Source organism: Monodon monoceros, unplaced genomic scaffold (genome assembly GCF_005190385.1).
Source record: "Monodon monoceros isolate NGI ecotype Baffin Bay Population unplaced genomic scaffold, NGI_Narwhal_1 Super_Scaffold_15, whole genome shotgun sequence".
Lineage (NCBI taxonomy): Eukaryota > Metazoa > Chordata > Mammalia > Artiodactyla > Monodontidae > Monodon > Monodon monoceros.
The window spans coordinates 42,082,935-42,103,399 of NW_021703771.1; positions in this window are offsets into that span (position 1 = coordinate 42,082,935).

Below are 20,465 nucleotides of genomic sequence, written 5' to 3' on the forward strand. Positions count from 1 at the left end.
GAAAACAGTGCTTCCTACTTTGTAGTGTGGTTGTGAATATCGAATGAACTAATGTACATAGAGTGCTTAGAAAAGTGCCTGATTCAATAAATGTTTGTTAGAATTATGAAAATTATTTGTGCAGCAACAATTGTTATTTAGAGAATATTAGAATGAAATACAATGTCATTAGTTCTACCTCTAGGTAAGAAACTATATATAAAGCCATGTAGTTGTCAGCTATGCAGGAGCTTAGACAAATTAGTGGTCAAGGAAGAAGCAAAAAGTTATAATGATGGGATGTCTGAAATTGCAACCGAGGAGCACAGGGGTAGAGAGGTTAGGGTGTCAGGGGAAACCAGTAATGTGACATTTCTAAGAGATTGGAACTTCTGGCAAGGCAGTTCACTATTAGCTCAAGGCAGAGTATTTCTGAGTAACTGATGTTCAAGAAATGAATTCCATGCCACTCTCACTTTGTCTCAGCTTACCCTTCCCCCTCCCCGTATCCTCAAGTCCATTCTCTAGTAGGTCTGTGACTTTATTCCTGTTTTGCCCCTAGGTTCTTCAGGACCAGTTTTTTTTTTTTTTTTAGATTCCATATATATATGTTAGTATACGGTATTTGTTTTTCTCTTTCTGACTTACTTCACTCTGTATAACAGACTCTAGGTCCATCCACCTCACTACAAATAACTCAATTTCGTTTCTTTTTATGGCTGAGTAATACTCCATTGTATATATGTGCCGTACTCTTGGGTGTGTTGATGCATGAGGGCAGATAAAAATGTGCAGGGCTTGCACTGGTTTGCATTTATATGCCTTGTTATTTCTACACAAAAATGCCCAGCCCAGCTTTTGTTAATTGCTATTTAGAGCGATGGTGATTAAAGTAAATACAGGAGTACAAATAGGAATGCTTTAAAATAATGGTGTAATCATTACTAATTCATTTCATATTTATTGTGGTATTAATTCTAATGAATCTTCTTGATATTAATGTGTATGTTGTAAGTACTCAGATTGAATTTTTCACTGTGAGTCAGTATTAATTAAATGAATGGTTATTATTACTTGTGTAATGGGCCTAGAAGGAATACTATTTTCACGTTTATAGAAATCAATAGTAATGCTTTAATAGTAAAAGTTGTCTTTACTCTTTCAAAAAAAAAAGAAATGAATTCCCACACAGTATCTAGGCCCAAGGGAAGTTTAAGGGTTTTATTTTCTCCACATCTTGTTTTATATATGCATCTGCTTTGGACCATCCTGTGCAGCACACAGAGGGGAGAATGTGGTTAAGATTAGCATTAGAAATCTTAACATTCCAACACAGCAAGGCCTGGAGGAATGGGGGAAGAGTTTCGAATCACCTAAGCCATTAGCTGTGGGAGGATATGCCATGGGAAAACTGGACCTGGGATCATAAAATACATTTGGTCTGGCTCAGTGTAGCTCAGTCTGTACAATTTCCACCCTGTGGCTTTGCTATTAGGACCAGCTGTAGTGCATTGGACTCACCAAAATTTATATCCTGGAATTTCGCACATTCTAGGAACTCAGCACTTCTCTGCGAAACTTTGAAACTAAGCGTAAAGCCATCTAATTGTCAGTTGTCAGCTAATTTCAGGCCATGAAATTAGTGTAATGAACATTTGACAAAGTATAAGAATCAGAACATTGAAATCAAATAGGGGTTTCAATGGGTTACTTGGCTCCTTCCTTTACCTCAGTGTTAAAATCCTCACCTCCTCTCCAGCCATAGCTGACACTAATCATAGCTGTGCCAGCCAGGGCCCAACCAGGAAGCAGGAATCACTAAATATTTTAAACAAAGGGAGGAGCCTCAGGACAGGTGGAGGGACACAAGAGGTGGTGTTAGCAGAACCCAAAGGGCTGCCTATTGTGACAAAAAGCCAGGACCATTAAGGTAGGGACCTAGAACCATGTAAAATGCTGTGTGAGGCATGGAAAAGAGGGAGAGATTCTGTATTTCTCTGTTCCTTCTACCTTTAGTCTTCTACCAGTGCCTCTGACTGGCCAAGCATGCCAGAAAGCCAGTTGGCAAGGGAGCCTGGAAAACACAGTCTGCAGGAACACGGCAGGGGTGCACCTGTCTACAGATGGGCAGCAACCACTGCAACGCCTCTGCCCGTGCCTGAAACAGTGAATGGCACAGGCACTGTACTGGGAGAGGCTGCCCACCTGCGGCCATGCCTTTTAATTTTTCCAAGCAATTCTGTGAAGTGGTTACTATTATCTCAACTTTATAGATGAGAAAATGGAATCCTGCAGAGGTTCAGGTCTCTGTCCGAGGTTGCAGAGCCAGAAAGGAACTGAGGCCACCTGGTTCTATACATACTCATCCTGTAGTCTGCATCTGTTCAGCACTTCAAAGCTCACTCTTTATTGTGCTGGAATTGTGGATTTAAAAACACTGGAGGGGCAGAGTCAAGATGGCATACTAGGAGGACGCGGAATTCGCGTCTCCTCACAACTATGGCACCTACCAGGCACCAGTGGGGGACCACAGACACCTAAGGGGACGGGAGGAACCCCAGTGACAGGGTAGGGCGTGGGGCATGGGGGGAGTGAGGGGGGAAGAGAAGTGTTGGCGGGATGGGACTGGTGGCCCTGAGGGGCGGCTGGGGGAGGGGAAGGGATCACACGCCCTAAGGGGGAAATTGGGGGGCCATTGGGAGGGCAGAGGATCAAAAGGGAGCTTGGCCAGGCTTCCCCTGCCCACTTGGGCCCCCAGGAGCCTGCTGAGATCCCGGGCCTGACCCTTTGCCCACCGAGGCCCCCTCCAGCCATGTGGGTCCTGAGGGAGGGGGACGGAGGAAAGGGGGAGCAAAAGTAAAGGCTGGACCTTTGGGACCGGCACCCCTGAGGGGTGGCTGGGGGAGGGGAGGAGTTCCTACACCCAGCGGGACCCACCCACGGTTAGGGGTCCAGCCGTGATGGGGGAGGCCCTAGGGGAGACAGTGGGAGAAGGGCACAAAGGAACAGAAGGGAACACAGCCAGTGCTTTCCCTGTCTGCTTAGGCACCGGGAAGCCTGTTGGGCTCTCGGGCCTAATCCTGTGCCCTCGGAGCCTCCCTCCTGATGGGCAGAACCCAAGCCCCGCCCCTACACCCCCACCCAGGGCCCCACCTCTACACTCGGAGATGTCCTCCAACGCACTGGGCCTAAACCCCGCCCACACAGCCTCACTCAGAGACGTACCTCCAAACTCTGGAACTCCACACTCCAGAGGCCCTCCTTTCCACGCGCTGCCTCTCCCCTTCCGCGCAGGTCCTAAGGAGAGGCCCTGCCCCACGCTCAATCGTCACCCCCGCACCCGCCTCGGTCCTGCCCCACCCTAAACCCCACCCCTGCCCAAATTCCACCCCCCACCTAAACTCCGCCCCCATAGCCAAGGCTTTTTTTTTTCTCTTTTCCTTTTAGATTGGGATTCTGTTTTACGTTGCTGATTCATTGTTGTTGATTCTTTTATATTTTTATTTTTCCTAATAAATCTTTAATTTTTCTAATTTTATTTTATTCTTTATACTTTGTTATTGTTCTCTCCTTTTAGCTTGTTGCCCCCCTACCCCCTGCTTTTTTTTTCTTTTTTCTGCTGTGGATTTATTTTACCTTGTTGCAGTTGTTTCAATTATAGTTTTATTTTTCCTAATATATTTTTTATCTTTCTAATTTTATTCTGTTTTTTATTCTTTGATATTGTACTGCTCCTTTTGTTCTTTCTTTCTTCCTTGTTTTTTTGTTTTACCACACCATGAGGCTTGCGGGATCTTGGTTCCCAGGCTGGAGGTCGGACCCAAGCTCCTGTTGTGGGAGGTCCAAGTCCAAACTGCTGGACTAACAGAGAACCTCAGACCCCAGGGAATATCAATTGGAGTGAGGCCTCCCAGGGGTCCTCATCTCAGCACCAAGACCCAGCTCTATCCAACTGCCTGCAAACTCTAGTGCTGGACATCTGATGCCAAACAATCAGTAAGACAGGAAAACAGCACCACCCATTTAAAAAAAAAAAAATGAAACGACAAAAAAATATGTTACAGACAAAAGAGCAAGGTAAAAACCTACAAGGCCAAATAAATGAAGACGAAATAGGCAACCTACCTGAAAAAGAATTCAGAGTAATGATAGTAAAGATGATCCAAAATCTCGGAAACACAACGGAGAAAATACAAGAAACATTTAACAAGGATCTAGAAGAACTAAAGAGCAAACAAACAGTGATGAACAACACAATTAAATAAATTAAAAATACTCTAGAAGGAATCAATAACAGAATAACTGAGGCAAAAGAACAGATAAGTGAGCTAGAAGATAAAATGGTGGAAATAACTGCCAGGGAGGAGAATAAAGAAAAAAGAATGAAAAGAATTCAGGACAGTCTCAGAGACCTCTGGGACAACATTAAATGCACCAACATTTGAATTATAGGGGTCCCAGAAGAAGAAGAGAAAAAGGAAGGGTCTGAGAAAATATTTGAAGAGACTATAGTTGAAAACTTCCCTAACATGGAAAAGGAAATAGTCAATCAAGTCCAGGAAGCACAGAGAGTAGCATACAGGATAAACCCAAAGAGAAACACACTGAGACACATATTAATCAAGCTATCAAAGATTAAATACAAAGAAAAAATATTCAAAGCAGAAAGGGAAAAGCAACAAATAATATGCAAGGGAATCCCCACAGGTTAACAGCTGATTTTTCAGCAGAAACTCTGCAAGCCGGAAGGGAGTGGCGGACATATTTAAAGTGATGAAAGGGAAAAACCTACAACCAAGATTACTCTACCCAGCAAGGATCTCATTCAGATTTGATGGAAAAATTAAAACCTTTACAGATAAACAAAAGTTAAGAGAATTCAGCACCACCAGACTAGCTTAACAACAAATGCTAAAGGAACTTTTCTAGGCAGGAAACACAAGAGAAGGAAAAGACCTACAATAACAAACCCAGAACAATTAAGAAAATGGTAATAAGAACATACATATCAATCATTACCTTAAATGTAAATGGATTAAATGCTCCAACCAAAAGACATAGACTGGCTGAATGGATACAAAAACAAGACCCATACATATGCTGACTACAAGAGACCCACTTCAGACCAAGGGACACATGCAGACTGAAAGTAAGAGGATGGAAAAAGATAGTCCATGCAAATGGAAATTAAAAGAAAGCTGGAGTAGCAATTCTCATATCAGACAAAATACACTTTAAAATAAAGACTATTACAAGAGACAAAGAAGGACACTACATAATAATCAAGGGATCTATCCAAGAAGAAGATATAACAATTGTAAATATTTATGTGCCCAACATAGGAGCACCTCAGTACATAAGGCAAATGCTAACAGCCATAAAAGGGGAAATCAACAGTAACACATTAATAGTAGGGGACTTTAACACCCCACTTTCACCAATGGACAGATCATCCAAAATGAAAATAGATAAGGAAACACAAGCTTTAAATGACACATTAAACAAGATGGACTTAATTAATATTTATAGGACATTCCAACCAAAAACAACAGAATACACTTTCTTCTCAAGTGCTCATGGAACATTCCCCAGCATAGATCATAGCTTGGGTGACAAATCAAGCCTTGGTAAATTTAAGAAAATTGAAATCGTATCAAGTGTCTTTTCCGACCACAGCACTATGAGACTAGATATCAATTACAGGAAAAGATCTGTAAACAATACAAACACATGGAGGCTAAACAATACACTACCGAATAACCAAGAGATCACTGAAGAAATCAAAGAGGAAATCAAAAAATACCTAGAAACAAATGACAATGAAAACAAGATGACCCAAAACCTATGGGATGCAGCAAAAGCAGTTCTAAGAGGGAAGTTTATAGCAATACAAGCCTACCTCAAGAAACAAGGAAAATCTCAAATAAACAACCTAACCTTACACCTAAAGCAATTAGAGAAAGAAGAACAAAAAAACCCCAAAGTTAGCGAAGAAAAGATCATAAGGATCAGATCAGAAATAAATGAAAAATAAATGAAGGAAATGATAACAAAGATCAAGAAAACTAAAAGCTGGTTCTTTGAGAAGATAAACAAAATTGATAAACCATTAGCCAGACTCACCAAGAAAAAAAGGGAGAAGACTCAAATCAACAGAATTAGAAATGAAAAAGAAGTAACAACTGACACTGCAGAAATACAAAGATCATGAAAGATTACTACAAGCAACTATATGCCAATAAAATGGACAACCTGGAAGAAATGGACAAATTCTTAGAAAAGCACAACCTACCGAGACTGAACCAGGAAGAAATAGAAAATATAAACAGACCAATCACAAGCACTGAAATTGAAACTGTGATTAAAACTCTTCCAACAAACAAAAGCCCAGGACAATATGGCTTCACAGGCGAATTCTATCAAACATTGAGAGAAGAGCTAACACCTATCCTCCTCAAACTCTTCCAAAATAGAGCAGAGGGAGGAACGCTCCCAAACTCATTCTGTGAGGCCACCATCACCCTGATACCAAAACCAGACAAAGATGACACAGAAGAAGAAAACTACAGACCAATATCATTGATGAACATAGTTGCAAAATTCCTCAACAAAATACTAGCAAACAGAATCCAGCAGCACATTAAAAGGATCATACACCATGATCAAGTGGGATTTATCCCAGGAATGCAAGGATTCTTCAATATACGCAAATCAGTCAATGTGATACACCATATTAACAAATTGAAGGAGAAAAACCATATGATCATCTCAATAGATGCAGAAAACGCTTTTGACAAAATTCAACACCCATTTATCATAAAAACTCTCTAGAAAGTAGGCATAGAGGGAAGCTACTTCAACATAATAAAGGCCATATATGACAAACCCACAGCCAACATCATTCTCAATGGTGAAAAACTGAAACCATTTCCTCTAAGATCAGGAACAAGACAAGGTTGCCCACTCTCACCACTATTATTCAACATAGTTTTGGAAGTTTTAGCCACAGCAATTAGAGAAGAAAAAGAAATAAAAGGAATCCAAATTGGAAAAGAAGAAGTAAAGCTGTCACTGTTTGCAGATGACATGATAGTATACATAGAGAATCCTAAGGATGCTACCAGAAAACTACTAGAGCTAATCAATGAATTTGGTAGAGTAGCAGGATACAAAATTAATGCACAGAAATCTCTTGCATTCCTATACACTAATGATGAAAAATCTAAAAGAGAAATTGAGGAAACACCCCCATTTACCACTGCAACAAAAAGAATAAAATACCTAGGGATAAACCTACCTAAGGAGACAAAAGACCTATACTCAGAAAACTGTAAGACACTGATGAAAGAAATTAAAGATGATACAAACAGATGGAGAGACATACCATGTTCTTGGATTGGAAGAATCAGCATTATGAAAATGACTGTACTACTCAAAGCAATCTACAGATTCAGTGCAATCCCTATCAAACTAACAATGGCATTTTCCACAGAACTAGAACAAAAAGTTTCACAATTTGTATGGAAACACAAAAGACCCTGAATAGCCAAAGCATCCTGAGAAAGAAAAATGGAGCTGGAGAAATCAGGCTCCCAGACTTCAGACTATATGACAAAGCTACAGTAATCAAGACAGTATGGTACTGGCACAAAAAGAGAAATACAGATCAATGGAACAGGATAGAAAGTCCAGAGGTAAACCCACACACCTATGGTCACCTTATCTTTGATAAAAGAGGCAAGAATATACAATGGAGAAAAGACAGCCTCTTCAATAAGTGGTGCTGGGAAAACTGGACAGCTACATGTAAAAGAATGAAATTAGAACACTCCCTAACACCATACACAAAAATAAACTCAAGATGGATTAAAGACCTAAATGTAAGATCAGACACTATAAAACTGTTAGAGGAAAACATAGGCAGAACACTCTATGGCATAAATCACAGCAAGAGCCTTTTTTGAGAAATGGACATAAAAATAAAAATAAACAAATGGGACCTAATGAAACTTAAAAGCTTTTGCACAGCAAAGGAAACCATAAACAAGATGAAAAGACAACCCTCAGAATAGGAGAAAATATTTGCAAATGAAGCAACTGACAAAGGATTAATCTCCAAAATATACAAGCAGCTCATGCAGCTCAATATCAAAAAAAAACCCCATCCACAAATGGGCAGAAGAGCTAAACAGACATTTCTCCAAAGAAGATATATAGATTGCCAACAAACAAATGAAAACATGCTCAATATCACTAATCATTAGAGAAATGCAAATCGAAACTACAATGCTATATCACCTCACACCAGTCAGAATGGCCATCATCAGAAAGTCTACAAACAATAAATGCTGGAGAGGTGTGGAGAAAATGGAACCCTCTTGCACTGTTGGTGGGAATGTAAATTGATACAGCCACTATGAAGAATAACATGGAGGTTCCTTAAAAAAACTATAAATAGAGCCACCATACGACCCAGCAATCCCACTACTGGGCATATATCCTGAGAAAACCATAATTCAAAAAGTTTCGGGCTTCCCTGGTGGCTCAGTGGTTGAGAGTCCGCCTGCTGATGCAGGGGACCTGGGTTTGTGCCCCAGTCCGGGAAGATCCCACATTCCGCAGAGCGGCTGGGCCTGTGAGCCATGGGCGCTGAGCCTGTGCATCTGGAGCCTGTGCTCCGCAACGGGAGAGGCCACAACAGTGAGAGGCCCGCGTACCGCAAAAAAAAAAAAAAAAATGTCATGTATCACAATGTTCACTGCAACACTATCTACAATAGCCAGGACATGGAAGCAACGTAAGTGTCCATTGACAGATGAATGCATAAAGAAGATCTGGCACATATATACAATGGACTATTACTCAGCCATAAAAAGAAACAAAACTGAGTTATTTGTAGTGAGGTGGATGGACCTAGAGTCTGTCATACAGAATGAAGTAAGTCAGAAAAAGAAAAACAAATACCGTATGCTAACACATATATATGCGATCTAAAAAAAAAAGTTCTGATGAGCCTAGGGGCAGGACAGGAATAAAGACACAGGCGAAGAGAATGGACTTGAGGATGGGGAGGGGAAGGGTAAGCTGGGACAAAGTGAGAGAGTGGCATGGACATATATCCACTACCAAATGTAAAATAGCTAGTGGGAAGCAGCTGCGTAGCACAGGGAGATCAGCTTGGTGCTTTGTGACCACCTAGAGGGGTGGGATAAGGAGTGTGGGAGAGAGACGCAAGAGGGAGGGGATATGGGGATATACATATGCATATAGCTGATTCACTTTGTTATACAGCAGAAACTAACACAGCACTGTAAAGCAATTATACTCCAATAAAGATGTTAAAAAAAAAAATACTGGAGCTAAAAGAGACAACAGAATTCATCCAGCCTGCCTTTAAGGCGGAGAAATTTGAGGTCTGGAAATACTTGCTTAAAGTCACATATCTGGTACCAGAATGGGAACAATAATGTAAAATTTCCTTAAAAACTTGAGTAATCACATCACATCAGTATTTAACCCAGATGTCCTCTGTCCTCTTGTTTTACACACAAAGTCATTAAGGAATCTCAGAGAGGATGTGTTGAAAGCTTGGGTGGAAGGCATTTGCCTGGAAGAGGTAAGGGCTGCGCATGCTCAGGCATCTCTATTTTCTCTGAAGTAGGGAGCTAGACTGTCCATCAAGGTCTAGGGGGAAGGAGGGGGATGGGCCATTAGCAGCGTGATTTCAGTTTGGACTGTGTGCTGAAGGAGTGGAAAGTGGATCCCACTAAGAGTGAATACAAGTATTGTAATTTGTAATGGAGTATTGAAGACCCCCCCTGCACCAGCTTGGGGTGGAAGAGATAATGCGAGATAGTACCAGTCAACATGCTCTGTACTTTCTTCAGTAGTGCTCATGGTCCTGGAGAAGAAATAGAAAATTGAGTGCTCAAACGGATCCAGCATTGTCACATGGTCTGGCAGGCGAGGCATGCTGGTTAGAGAGCAAGTAAACAGAGAGCCTTCGTAACATAAGCCAGAGGGAATTGCTGGACTCTGAGAAGGGGAGCGTCAAAGGACAGGGTCTCTTGAGTTTTAAATTTTGACTTAATGAGAGAAAAATACTGAAAGAAGTGAATGGATGGAAGGTTAAGATCAGAGAACGTGATTGTTAAGGCTAGGTTTCAGGACCATGTGGTCTAGTACAGTAGCCACTAGTCCTGCAGCTACTCCAAATTGAGATGTGCTGTAAGTGTACAATATGGACCAGATTTTGAAGACTTAGTATGAAAAAAGTAATGCAAAATATCTCAATATTTTAAAATATTTAATCCATGTTGAAATAATAATATTTGGAGTATATTTAGTTAAATATATGTTATTAAAATTACTTTTATCTGTTACTTTTTTAATGTGGCTACTAGAAAAGTTAAAATTGCATATGTGGCTTGCATATATGTATTATATGTTATATTTCTACTGGATGGTGATGTGTTAGTGGATGTGTATTTATAGATTCAAGACAGCTTTTCAAAATGTGGTTTTAGATCATTTAATGGCTATATGGAACATATTTGAGCAATATTTTGAAAATAGAAAAATTATGACAACATAAAATAAAGAATAAATAAGTATTTTAATATGTGTTAATAATAATGATAATTGCTTAATATAATTGAGGGAGTTATCCTAGCTTTACACCAAGGTTTGGTATCAAGTTCATTTGTAGATAGTTTAATACATAGATTATAAATCATACTCAGCAGTTTTGTATTCTTAATCTTTATTTGTATTAAATAAGTCCTGTACTTCCAATCGTGAGTTTGCAGAATAGAAATAATTATTTGGTGGCTGTCAAATAGTGCTGGCTCTTCAGAATTAATGTGCGTCCAGAAATTCAGAGAGATTTCTCATGTAAACTAATTACAGTGCTGTTAACAAACATTTCCCACTCAAAGTAGACATTGGAAGATACATGCAAATAGATTTCTAACCCATTCTTTAGTTACATTTATCTCTGTAAATTATACTTTAATTTTTATAGAATTTGAATGTGGTTTAAAAATAAAACCCTCTCATATATGATCAAAAGATCTTTGGCAATCATGCCAAGACCACATAATGGGGAAAGCTCAGTCTCTTCAACAAATGGTGTTAGAAAATTAGATATCCACATGCAAAACAATAAAGTTAGATCCTTACCTACACAAAAATTAAGTCAAAGTAGATTAAAGACCTAAATGTAAGACCTCAAACTATAAAACTCCTGGAAGAGAACAGGTGAAATGCTTCATGACATTGGATTTGACAATGATTTCTTGCTTATGACAACAAAAGCATACGCAACAAAAGTAGACAAATGAGACTACATTAATCTTAAAAACTTCTGCACATTAAAGGAAACAATCAACAGAGTGAAAAGGCAGCCTACAAACTGGGAGAATATTTGCAAATTACATATGTGATAAACGGTTAATATCCAGAATATATAAAAACTTGTATAGCTCAACAACAAAAAATCAAACAACCCAATTAAAATACAAGCAAAGGACTTGAATAGACATTTCTCCAAAGAAAATATATAAATGGCCAACAAGCTAAGAAAGGATGCTCAACATCACTAATCATTAGGGAAATGCAAATCAAAATCCTGACGACCTATTACCTCATACCTATCAGGATGGCTACCATCAAAAAACCCAGAAAATAACAAGTCGTGGTGGGTAAGTGGAGAAATTGAAATCCTTGTGCATTTTGGGTGGAAATGTAAAATGGTGAAGCTTCTATGGAGAAATAGTATGAAAGTTCCTCAAAAACTTAAAATACCATTATCATATGATTCAGTGACTGAACTTTGGGATAGATATCCAAAAGAATTGAAAGCAGGATCTCAAAAGATACTTGCACAACCATGTTTATTGCAGCATTAATCGCAATAGCCAAGAGGTAGAAGCAACCCAAAATGTCCATTGACGGATGAATGGATAAATGAAATGTGGCATATATATATATAATGGAATATTACTTGTTCTTGAAAAAGGAGATCCTATTATATGCTACAACATAGATGAAATTTGAGGACATTATGCCAAGTGAAATAAGCAAGTCACACAAATGCAAACACTGTGTGAAAGTACCTGAAGTGGTCAGACTGATAGAAAGTGACAGGTAGGAGGAGGAAATGGGAAGATGTTCAATTGAATTTCACTTTTGCAAAACGAAAAATTTCTGGAGATCTGTTGCAAAACAATGTGAATATAGTTAACACTACTGAATTGCACACTTAAAGTTGGTTAAGGTGGTAAATTTCATGACTTTTTTTACCACAATTTTTAAAAAACTTGATAACATGGTATCAATATCTCCAATGTGTGAAAAAAATCATGAAGTGTTGGGGAAGCATGAAACTTGCAGCAACTGACCTAAAAATACAGCAGTTCCATCTTTGTAAGAAATCCTTGCAGTTTTTTCAGATGATTCTCAACATTAAAATGTGTGATTTTTTTAATGTTTAAGTGATAAAATCAGGTTATCCAAGGCAGAACATTTGAGAAAGCCACTTGAAATAGTTCTGAGCAATATCAGTGTCATTATGAAGTGTTTATATCTTATTCCTTAGTTCAAAATAGATGTATCAGTATCTTTCCCTTTAACAACCAGCAAACTTTCTTATATTCACTGCCCTACCTCTTTCTCCTTAAAGTATTCAAATATCATACACCCAGTGATCCCATGTAGTTATGTTCACAAAGTTTCATGTTTCTTTCAACACTGAATCTACATATGAGGAGTGGTATGGTGTTCATTAGCAACAGCTCTTTGTGAACGAGTATATGTATTGATTGATGCGCAGGTGCACTTAGTTTTATTTGTGCAGCAACGTATCCTGTTGCCACACACATAGTTAAAATTTGTCCGCATTGATCTAAATGAACTTCGCCAATCTGTATCTGGCTTGCAAAGTCATCATCATGTACCAAAAATCACATCTCTGTCCGTGCAGAACAAATAATCACATAGCACTTTGTCCTCATATATCCCACACATACTTGGACCTAATTCATGTCCTATGTATTAGTGACATTTATAGAACTGTAAAACAGAATATCAGCGCAGTTAACACAAACAGAACAGCAGTTGCTCCTCTAAATGATACATCATTGATACTATGCAAAATACACTGGTGTATTTTGTATTGAACTTTTTTGCTTTCTTTCCAGAACACACACACACACACACACACACACACACACACACACACACACACAGACACACACACAAAGACACTAAATTGACTATGATGATGGCCGTATAAACTTCTCAGCAATAGTATGTCTTATACCTGTTTGTGCTATGAGGCATACGACTTTGAAAGTTGCCATTGTTGTTTTAGTTTCTTCTCTGCCTCTGGCGAGCAAATTCATCAGTTCTATACTGGAAACCATTATTTTTTCCTCATTCTGGAAGAACTCAGTTGGTTTACCAGAGAGGTCACTGTGCTTTTCTGAAAACAATATAAAAGCTTTTACGACTTTATAATGTTATTTGATATAGTTTCAACAGAACATTTGCTGAGACTAATTGATCACTGGTTCAATAAAGCGGAATTTTCAGATACTCATTATTATGTAGCCTATTGTCATTTTGTCCTTTTCTATTCATGTGAAATGATTACACTTGCAGAGTCATTTGCCTTGCTCATAGAGGCTCACATCAGATGTTATCATGAAGTTTGGTTCACTGTTGATAACTTGCCTGGCTCTAGTAATTTGTTGATTATTTTTGCCACTTTTGTGCCTCAATAAACAACTTTTGAGCCATTGATCCATTTTTCCCCTAAATTTGAAATATGTTATAGGATAATAACAACTGCAAACAGAAACAGATACATTCTGAAACAATATATTAGCTGAGATGGCTCTAAACTTGAATGCTAGATTAAAACTATTGACTGTTTCAGTTGTACATGTGCATCCATTAAACATGTGATGATTTTTAAGAACATAATAGGATTTCTGGCACTTCTTATTCTTCGGCTCTCAAGTCTCCTCTTTCTGAAGGGCCTTCCCCCAGCACCATATTTATTCTCTTCTTCCCAGACCTCAAACCTTAACCCTCACCTCTCCCTTTCACACTACCATGTTTTATTTCTTCATACACTGTACTATAAAATAAATTTATTAGTGTTTACTTATAGATGATTCCCCTTGATTAAAAATGAATCTCCAAGATAGCAAGGGCATTGATTATCCTGGGAAAAACAAACAAAGCACTGTGTTCAGTAGATTAAAAAAACCTAGGCTTGGCTTATTCAACTTCATGGCCAAGGAAACTCATGCTTCCAAGGAGTTCTCAGCTAAACACATGAACAAAACCTGTTATACACACAGAAAAGAATGGATGATGACACAAACACCTGCATGTTTAATCCCAGACAATGGTAAATGATAAAGAACAAGGTTTTGTAATATATTGAAGCCAAGGTCATGGACCAAAGCTGGCTAAAATAATTTTTCCTCTAGTAATAAGGTCATACGATAAGTTTCATACCATTATATTTCCTGGGGTAAATTTTTCTCTGGCTTTGGCATTTTATGGTTACTGCTGCATCCCCTCTGTGTACAACGGTGACCAATATAGACTAGAAACTCAAGAAATATTTGTTGAATAAATAAATATTAAATTTGGCTACTTGATCATGTATTGCTTCTTTCTTTCTTTTTGTAATTGGTTTATTTCTCCCTTCCCCTAACTCTGAGATCATGAGCCCCATGAGAACAGGATCTTTTCTCTCTTATTCACTGCTGTATCTTCAGTGCAACAATAATGCCTGGCCATTAGTTGATGCATAATGAAATTTAGGGACTAAATGAATGAGATTTGTGAAATTAAAGACAAAATGGTTTCATTATCTTTTGCTTTAAATTGCCACATATTTGCTGACATCGTTGGTAATCATCAAAGATCTCCAGGCCACATTTTGAGAAACTGCTTAGGGCATACCGATGAGAGTGGTTTTCTGAAATATAAAAAAAGATCGTCAGGACAGAGGTTAATGCTACACTAAGATGCATGATCAAGGTGGATGTGAGCATGCCCCAAGATGTTGGCGATGGAGAGGTACAATGTGAGTTAATTGTAAGCACCTTCAGTGACTGTAGGGAGTTGTATGGAGATGATGGGTGGCAGAAATGAGGGTGGAAAGAGATTGGTTTACCCAGCTGGAGAGGAACAATGATGCTGTGAAGAGAACCTGACTAGGGGTTCAATTCCCACTCCACTTCAAAAGCTAAGTCAGTTACATAACCTGTTTGAAGCTTACTTCCAAGGAGTGTTATATGGAAATTAAATATCACTGCCTCATGGGTTTGAAGTGAGATTTATAGAAAATAAGCCAATGTCTTCAGACAATGCCTGTCCTGTTATTATTTGCTCATAATATATGGACACTTATAGGTGCATCCCATCTTTTGGAACAAGGGTGAAAGAATAATGGTGTGGAAATGTTGGTGGGAATTCAGGAGTGTTATGACCGTTGAAATATAAGAAGAAAAACGAACAACTTTTTCAGATGAAAGAGAAAACCATGAAGATGCATTAGAGGGATTATTCTATGAAGAGACTAAGTTCATAGTAAAACATAGTGATAATGGATGGAGGTTCCATTGGAATCACTGGAGCTGATGTTTTTTAATTGAATCAGTAGAGGGAGGATAAGGAAGAGAAGGGGTTGAGATGGATCTGGGGAAAGCTTTGCCAGTCCAGGGGGGCTCAGCCTTGGCAGAGACTGAATCACAGAATGTGGGAAGCAGTGCATTAGAGTGGACAGTGGAAATGTGGGTTGTACCAAGATCCCATCAGAACTTAGGAACACAAATATTTTTACTTCTACCGAGTTTCAACCCCAGTTATATACAAAGGGTAAGAGTTATACTTGGTTAATTCAACATTGGATTTCGGATACTGGCCTCCACTGGCCTCCAAGGGGCAGGGCTGATGGGAGATCCAAAGCCTTGTTCCCTGCGCTTTCAGGGGGGTCCCAAGGAGAGTATGAGTATGATGAGTAAATCCTTTGCGTTTCAGTTCTTCCGATTAGACCAAAGTGGGAGTTAGTCCATTCTTTCTGGTGTAAAGTAAGTAGTGTGGACAAGTTGAAAGATCACAAGGGCGTTATTTGGACAGGACTGGATTTGAGTCTCAGCTTCTTCAGGGGTGTAAATTTGGAAAAATAACTTAGCCTTCCAGGGATTCTCTTCTCATTTGTAAAATGGGGATAATAATAACTACCTTTCCAGGTATTTGTGAGTATTAAAATAACACGAGCATGCTGCCTTAATAATTATGTTGGAGATAGTGAATGAAAAGCGCATTTCTGTCCTGTGCATTTACAAGTTATATCTCACAGTTTTGAAAAATGCTTCATCTTGCTCTTTCAACAGTAAACAAATATGTATTGAGTGTCTGCTAAGTGCAGGCTCTGTGGAGTGCTGGGAATATTATGTATGTCTATGGGAAAAAAGTAGACATAGCCATGGCCCTCACAGAGCTTATAGACCAAGTGTATAGTCTGATCCAGATTTTTATTATTAAAACCATCAGGTCATGGTGTAAGTTTAACTCCTGTGCAGCCAATCACATATTTTATCAGAGCAGCTCTATTCAGTGCTAATTTGTAATTTAATCTGACCTCTAATGAAAGGGCTTTCTTCTGTGGTAATGTGTTTATTTCTAGAGCACTGAGGAGAGTTAGCCCTCCATCTATCACCTCCTCTTGGTGCCATTACTGTTTTAATCTTTACAATGAGCCATTTATAATGAAATTAAAATATTAGTCATGATCATTTAAATCAGATAAATAAGATTAGCTTTTAGGTAGTCTTATTCCTTAGGAATAATGTACACTGCCTTGTGACACATGAAACACTGTTGTCAGGAGGGAATCAGAGTTTCATAGTCACAAGTATGAGAAACCACTGCTATCTGCCTTTGAATGCTAAGAGAAGGAAATAAAAGGTTTTTTCCCCCACATATAAACTTGACTCCCAGATACAAAGACAAAGACACACAAAGTTCTATTCATCTCATTATTTTATTGGAAAGGCAGGAGACAGTGTAAGCATCAAGATGACTTCAGTATCTTTATATATCCAAACTGGAAATTGTAAGACAAATATATATTCCCAGGCAAAGTGATCTTTAATCACTGAAGCAGTATATTACAAGAGGATGTCAGATCTCTCAGAATGCACACTCTGATATGGATCACGTCACATCTTTACACAAAACACTTATTCAGCATAAACTAGCTTTTCAGAAGCTGCCACTGCCCTTCCCCCTCCATTTCCACTTTCCATGCTCCCTTCCTCCCTTGAGAAGATGCTTGCTAGTTCCATTTGCTTTCAGCACCAGCGTTGCCATGGAAACTCGCCTCCTTGTCTTCCCCCTCCCCAGTTACCAAGTACAGCTTCTGGACTCAGTGCCAAGACCTCCTCTGTACAACCTCAATGTTCTTTCAGTGTTTAGACAAATCTGGTGGAAAATGTTGTTTATGGTTTTTTTTCCACAGTACTACAGCTGTATGTTTTGTGTAACACATTTCCCATGGATCTATCCATGTCCTGAAGGAGATTATTTCCACCCCGCCTTGTCCACCATAGCTTAAAAAACTTGTATTATTTGGTCTGATTTTTAATATGGCATAAAAGATAACTCAGGATTACAGATATTCCATCTTTGTTGTGTTTTATTACATCCTGAATTTAATACTACATATACATTGTTTCTGTACTTTGGGAGATCATTTCTATTTTGTGAAAATTGTAGCACTAATGCCTTTTTCAAAAAAAACCTAGGCAGTAATGTAAAGTATCTCTCATAGCTTAGAAGTCCATTAAAGTACATCTGTGGACCTTACGTTATTTCAGCCATTATAATTCAGATGTTTAAATAATATATTGGCATCCCCCATTACTTGAACTTATAGTTTGATGCCTTACTTAGTACATTTTATGCAGACTTGTATTGTATATAATTTAATTAGTCATCCTAACACTGATTTATGCTGACACAAAAAGTTTTGTTGATGTGAAATGACTTTTTGTCCCTTCCCCCACCTTTAAAATGTCAATTTTGGTTATATATTTCTCAAACATTAAAATGTAGGCTCAGCAAAGTATTTATTTGTTTAACATTTTTTTTATTATAAATAAGTCACGTCAGTTGTCCCACTGTGCTGACACTGCCATTTTTTCATTATAAACATTTATATTTAAAAATTTAAAAAGAGAGGTCTTCTATTTGGAAAAAAATCCCTCTGATAAACAGAAGAGGGAGCAGTACTTCCTTCTTTTTGACACAGAATGCAGTGTTGTTTTTTAAATTCCTATTTCACCTTTCTTTTTTCCTGTAAACGTAACCTCCTCTGTCATAATCTCTGCTGTTGATTTTCTATTCCTTTCTTTCTGTTTTTAGCGGGGAGGGAAGTCTAGTGGTGGCGGGAGTAGGACCACCCATTTTGATCAAGGGAACAAAGGTTAAATTCTTTCTGGTTTGCTACTTTCTCTTAGGATATAGTTAAATATTAGAAATCTTTGTCTTCTACTGTATATTTTTGCTTGCAACAATACTTTAAAAAAATCTATGGTACCACTTTACAAAGAGGCCCTGGCATTGTGTGGTCAACTGGAGTGAATGCGTGTATTCTCTGGGGCCTGCCCTGTGAGAGACTGTCTCCCTCTTGTTCTCACTGTGAGCTGAGTTAGGAGCCGTGCACATCTGAATAACAGAGTCTTTTCTGCCTGGTGCAATCCTGGATTGTTACAGTCTACAGGCCAGCCATGCTGTCACCGGCACAAATTGATTTAACCATCAATTGCTGTGGTCATTAAAGCTGCTAAAAGTCCTCGCCAAACTGATGAATTGCAACTGAATGTGAAATGAGTCTCTAAGTCCGTTTCCCACCATCTCATATCAAAGGCTATTGTATCCCTGCAAAGTAACGGGTCGGAGGTTCAGGCTGGAGTTCAACAATGGGCCCTGTCAGAGGATAGAGCTCCATTCACTCTGGCAGCCCCAATTACAGTTTGCTTTCCATACCTTATTGTATAAAATTTGCATCCAACTAATACATTGAATTATTGGCATACTTTGGGTGTCAAAGGAGTTCACTGAATGGTTTGTCCTTAAAATACATGGAATTCTAAGCATCTGCTGGCTACTGGGTCGTGACAATGAAAGGAGTCCCTGGTTTTTCACTGCTTGCAGAAGGACTCATTTTTTTCAGCTCAGATTTAACACTTCAAAACACTCTGCACAACTTCTTCCACATTCACAGCCATAAACCCATTTCTGCATTTTTTGAGAGGAGATGTAGGGAAGGAATGGTACAGTTCCTGCCTAACAAGAATGTAATTTAAAAACTTAAATGATTCACTATAATCTCTTTGGGACCCAAATTAATGGGCAAAACCAGACTTACAATTTGATGGGGTTTTTTTTTAACCTGAAGAAAAGTGGGGAGTGAAACAATAGTGAAGCAAAATTAAAATCACATTTAGGCATAGATTTCAATGACCAGAGAACTTCCATTAGCTTTTTAAGGAAAACATATAGGTTAGATTTTAAGTTGTCATGGTTAAGCCAGTGAGGAACCAGGCAATGAACATGTCGATGTTGCTACTAATGATTTCTTTATTTATTCAACAACTAAGTCTGTGGAGATGAACCATCATAGAAAATTAAATCCTTCAAGTTCTGATATTGCAATACTAGTAGAGCACTTCAGGGGAAGATGTCATGTTTTGTAGCAACATTTAATATGCTCCTGCTGATGACAGAATTCTTCTTTTTCCTATCAGATAATCATCTGAGTAATAATTTTGTTTTGAGTCTTAGGTTAAGTATGTCAAATAATTTTATTTATGCATACAGTTTCTTATGTAGTTTTCACAAATTCATTTGAGTTTTTTCTTTAATGTTTAGATTAATATTTAAGAGCCATGTAAAGAGTCCTTGTTTTTAATTCCAGGGTTTTTGTTGTCTGTTCTTTCTCCTTTTCTCTTCCCAAACCTCACAGTAGTACGACTTTAGCATCTAATGTTTTCCAAGGTGCATTAGAGGAAGCTCTGTAGGAGAAACAGGACTTTGGAGATCAAAGGCAAAAATCTCCATTTTTACTCCTGAAACCCCACACGCTCTGGTTATTTTCTTTCCCGAGCTCGTCTTGCCACGAAGTGCTATCAATAGGGCTGAAAAGAGCAGATGTGGAAAACAAAATAAATCTGACTTAATATTATAATGGAGATTACATGAATACAAAGTAGAGAGGAAAGTAAGCAAAGCCAGCAAGGACCACAGTGCCATAGAGAAGAGAGAGGAAGAAGGGAGGTTTTGCTTAAAGAATCAGTGCATAGGTCAGAGGTTCAGGCCATTCAGATGTATTAATAATGAGCTGGCAGACAGATCCAGGTTTGTGTTTCCCTAGACTCTATTTACCATAGACTTTGCGT